General features: G+C 35.1%; 1 pseudogene; it reads right to left on the bottom strand.

The window, feature by feature from the left end:
* Window positions 1-1,026: 1,026 nt before the first annotated feature.
* LOC137641001 (uncharacterized) lies at window positions 1,027-3,366 on the bottom strand (annotated as a pseudogene).
* Between the last annotated feature and the right edge of the window lie 1,972 nt (window positions 3,367-5,338).

Here is a 5,338-nt window from a genome sequence, read left to right as displayed (position 1 = left end):
TACGTACTAAGGAACTATCACAGAGTAATGATTCCTCTAGATGTTTATTTGTCGGAAAATTTTGTTTACTTTTTTTTTGATTGAATATCATCAAATTTTTTTAGCTAAAATATTGTTTTACATTTTTTTTTTCGATTTTATTTCCCTTCAAAAAAAATTTTTTGGGTCAGAATTTTAATTTTATAAACGTAAAATAATCGACAATTATCCAGCAACGCACCATACAATTTTTATGCATATCCAATAATAATTAGATTAGTAAATAACACCTTGAAATTGACATACCCTTCCTACATTTCAAGTGGCAGATTAGGGAGTCTGAGTCAGTGTGGTTGGCGGCCATTTTGTGGACATATCCGAAGCGTAAGCTGCCCTATCTATATATATTCTTGTTCCCTATAGAATTTGTGATATTTTGGTATATTTTTACCTGCATAAATATCATATTATATATTAAATATATGTATGTTTTTACGAAATTTCCAAGTACTCAAAAAATTACCTTTAGATATGGCCCCTGATATAAATGTAATTTACAAAATAATGAAGATTTTTTTACATATTTCTATTTTAGGATAACATATGTTTATTCCCTAAAAAAATTAGCCACTTCCTATTTCATTTGGGTACCCAAAAAAATTCATGAAATTTGGACAATTTTTTTTTGGCCAAAAAAAGTTACCCTTTTTTTCTCATTTCAGATCTTCACCTCCATGGGTCTGACTTCATCCAAAATACATCAAGATGTGTCCTAAACATTCAAGAATCAATTCCTAAAAGGATTTGTGTATATATGTATAAACTTTTTTTTTTATGAATTTTTATGTCAGGTCTTTTTTTTTCTACTTAATTTTTTAAAATATTTATAATAAATAGTTTTTCTGCAGATGAGTAGTATTTATCTTTACAGTTGTTTTAAGCATTCATTGAAGTTTTTTTTGGCAAAAGAAAAAAGGAGGTTACTGCAAAAACTGATTTTTCAAGAATTTTTTTTGGCGTCGGGGTCGTTCGCGTCCGAGTATACCCTTAAAGGGGTGTCCGAGGACCGTACCTATCCAGGGTTAATGTAGTTTCCCTAAGACTCTGTTTTCTTGTAACCACATTAACATGTAACTTATTTACATCTACTTCGTTATCTGGCACAGGTATTTTACTCAACAATTCTATTCCTGCCTGTATGTGTTGTTTCAATCCAGATATTAACCCAACAATTACTTCAGAACATTTAATTGGTGCTACGATAGCATTTACTCTACCGGAAAAGAATTTACTTCTAAGGTAACATCTAATTTTGGGCAGATATATTGGAACACCCATGAAATTATACACCTTCACAGTTGTAGCCTTACCGAGATAACGTGTTGGAATCAAAGTTTCGTTAAGAACAACACTAGTACGCCCAGTATCAAACAAGACCTCTACTGTTTTGTTAAAAATCCTTCCTTTCTCATCCACAATAGCATTCTTGGGTTTTTCTTCACTAGCTAGAGCGATACTGATCTTTGGAATATTAGAAGATTTAGATTTAGCAAAATTAACAGGATTATTTGGACAATTGGGTTTGATATTCCCAATGTCTTTACATAGGTGGCACTGCAATGTTTTAAGATTATCAAGACCTACTTTATCAGATTTAGGTTGCATTCCTAACTTTGAACATTTATCAGACTTAAATTTAGAATTTCTACATATAGTAATTCCGTGAGCAATCAGATACCTATCAGCAGCTAACGCCATTTCATGAGAATTTTTACAAACCCTTTCTAAAAGAAAAGTTCGCAAATCCTTTGAACTATTAGCCAACAACTGATCCATGATCATAAAATCACAGACATCATCATAAGATTTATTAACATCCGCTAATTGCAACCACTTATCAAAATTCTGTCTTGATCTCTATGAATACTGCACAAAGCTTTCATTAGTTTCAATATATCCCTCTCTAAATTTCTTTCGATATACCTGAGGATTGACCTGAAACGCTTTCAATAAGGCTGCCTTCAATTCCTGATAATTACTTGCAATAGCAGGGTCAAGTCCACAGTACACTTTCAAAGCTCGTCCCCTTAATAATGTGCCTAACATAGTACCATAGTCTTTCTGCCCCCATTTATGAAATTCAGCTAATTTCTCAAATCTATTCATGTACACATCAATTTTATCAATTTTCTCATCAAAGGGGGGAATTTTTGGCAAAGATATTACATTCTCGCTATCTACACCACCTATAGCACCCCTATTTCTCAACTCTGCTTTGGCTAACTCATGTTTCCTGACTTCCTCCTTCTCCTCCCTTTCTCTTTCAAGACATTCCAATTTGAAAATCCTATCCTTCTCCTTTTCTGCTAACTCTAACTGCAACCTTTTCTCCTCTCTCTCAGCTATTCTATCCTCTCTAGCCTGTTGCTTTGCCTTTTCTGCCAACTCTGACTGAATCCTTTTCTCCTCTCTCACAGCTATTCTATCCTCTCTAGCCTGTTGCTTTGCTATAAATTCCTCAGCTTCAGCAGTTTCCATACCAAGCTTAATAGCCATATCCATCAAATCACCAAGATCCATAATAATGATGGGTAAGCACACAGTTGATAAAAAAAAAACAACACTTTATAATAAGTATTAGTAAAACATTAGATAATGAAATATGGCTAATCATGAACTCTACTTTAAAAGTAGTACTTCAATAATTACCAATGTCTATTATGGGTTTTCCACCATCAATGACAAAAATTTCCATGCCAAAAAAAAACAAGCATAAAGAAACTGAATAAACAATAGGAATATTCAAGGATGAGAAAACAATCGGAACTTAAAGGAACATTAAACTAACATTACCCCTAACAAGCCCTACAATCATTAAGACTGAATTAGCTAGAATTAATAGGATAACGATACAGTATCTAATCCACTTCCCGACCTCAACCTTTTCCTAGCACGTAATATGACTACACGAACAAATACAAATTTATATTGCACCACAACGAGAATTTATTCCACTTTCAATAAAGCGCTTTCACATGACAACTCGCCAGACACAAAAGAAACAATGTAGACAGAACTTTACCTTAACTCCAGTGATATTACTTCCAGTGATAAGTCACAAACCTTGCAGAACATTTAAATGAAATCCACCAACCTTCACATGTAAAGAAGTTCACATAGTTGTCAGCAGTAAACTGTAAATATAAATCATACGTAAGTTACACGTCTAGCAACTCTGCAAATGATCCTACTCACTGCGCCAATTGTTAAGCTTTTATTTGCAGATGGAAATGAATTAGGCGCTTGTTACCTAACACTATAGCTAGACTGGTATTTTAGTAAAAAGAGCTACAAAATTATACATTTATTAACAATAAATAGAACAACTCGTAATAGTATTACATGACAAGTGGGTTGAAATGTGTGTATACTATTGAAATTGTCGAGTGGGCCGAAGATGGTAGATCCATGATGATAGATTTTGCCCCAGGTAAGGAAAATGGTACATCCAACAAGTCATTTAAGTTAAGACAATATGTCACACAGGCAAGACAAGGTAAGGTAAAGTAGAGTCGAGTGTCTGCAACATAAATACACTAACAATAGCTTAGAACAAATGGTCACTGTTAACATATCACTATTAAACCATAATAGCTTTACATAATTATTTACAAAGAACAATGTTTACAACAAAGAGCAAATAACTTCTTACCATGTGAAAGGTTGCGGGGTTCGTAAGGTAGTTGCTATCACTTGGAAAGTAAATCAAAGGTAAACAATAATAATACCAAGGACACTAAAATAACGAACAGAACAACCAACGCTATCTATTAAAGCAAATAAAACAACACCCAAGGATCATAGAATGGACAACCAACGCCATCTATTGAATGAATAAAACAACAAACACACAGATTCTAGTTTTGAGAAAAGAAATACCCGACAGTTGTATTACAATCTCCTGACATTATTGTGCCGCAGGAGATCTTATAAGTGAGAACACACCCTTCTCTTTTAGAGGATGCAAAGTGTATGCCACATATCTAATACTAACAACGAGGGGATTAACTACTATCAACAAGAATAGTATCTGCTCAAAAGTAGTACAAAGCATTGACTGTGGGATAGAAACAGAGATAGTCAGTGTTCAAGTGTCTCTACTGGCCACAACCCTCACAGTCCACAATGTGTACAAACCTGCAAATAAAAGTATCTTCACCTCCGCCTCTAAGAATGATACAATCCTTCCAGGCGATTTCAATGCCCATCATCCATTTTAAACTCAATAGTGGCAATAAACCAGACAGGCCAACATCTGAATGCTCTCCAACAAGAATATCCAGATGTAGCATTGCTTAACAATGTGTCAGAAACAACCCATCTAATGGCTGGTCGACTATACATTCCATTCATGTCAAGCACCATCCAAAGGGGTGCTAACTGATGACTGCATCCTGTGCTAGCAACTCATCACTTTGCAATAAAAGTTGACTCTCAAACCACGCAAGCTGGGTAAGTTTTGAGCAATCTATGACAGAGTAGGCTCATGAATCTATAACAGGGTGAGCTTATGAATACATAAAGAACCAACACAAAGACATCAGCATCTTATCACTAAACTTCAACAAACATCCTAATGCTGCCACCAGTATGTTTATTCCTCAGGAAAGTATTCAGGAACTAAGAACACAAAATCCTGGTACTAAAACGGTCGCATCAAGGAGATGAACGCAAAAATAAACTAAGCCAAACAACTCTTCAGAAGAAACAAAACCATTGAACTTCTAACTCTACTAACATCCATGATGTTCAATTCGCTTTCAAAAAACTGAAATTACTGCCAGATCGTTGCAAGTAACACTGGAGGTGAAAATAGACAAATGGTACTCATGATGTCACTAAATTAACAATAATATCTCTAGCAAAGATATGGGGCCGGTTCAATAAGATCTCTGGAAAAAAAACTGCACACCCTGAGTCACCCACCCAGACCCATTAGCAGAAGCAAAAAGAATTTCAAAAAACTTTGCTAACTAAGCCAAAAGCACATATCTTCCTCTGCAAACCATAAATAGACAGAGAACTCTACTGCCAATCGGAAATAACATCACTGAAGCACCCCTACGATGGTCAGCACTTTGCAGCATTGGAGAGGCTTAAGAGTCTCAATGATGAGCTGTATGATGGTGGTGGGTTGATTATCCACACGGGCAGGCTCAACCATACCACTAAGGCCAGTTCTGAGAGACCAGACTAAGTTTGCCCCTCTATAAGCCTTCTTTATTTCAGTGTTTCTCTTCTGAACTTTGCTGACGACCATTATTAGAACATTGACCAGTTTTGTATATGCTTCAAATTT

This window comes from Palaemon carinicauda, chromosome 5 (genome assembly GCF_036898095.1).
Source record: "Palaemon carinicauda isolate YSFRI2023 chromosome 5, ASM3689809v2, whole genome shotgun sequence".
NCBI classification, from domain to species: domain Eukaryota; kingdom Metazoa; phylum Arthropoda; class Malacostraca; order Decapoda; family Palaemonidae; genus Palaemon; species Palaemon carinicauda.
Note: the sequence above shows the minus strand (reverse complement) of the source record. Positions and strands in the feature narration are given on the sequence as shown.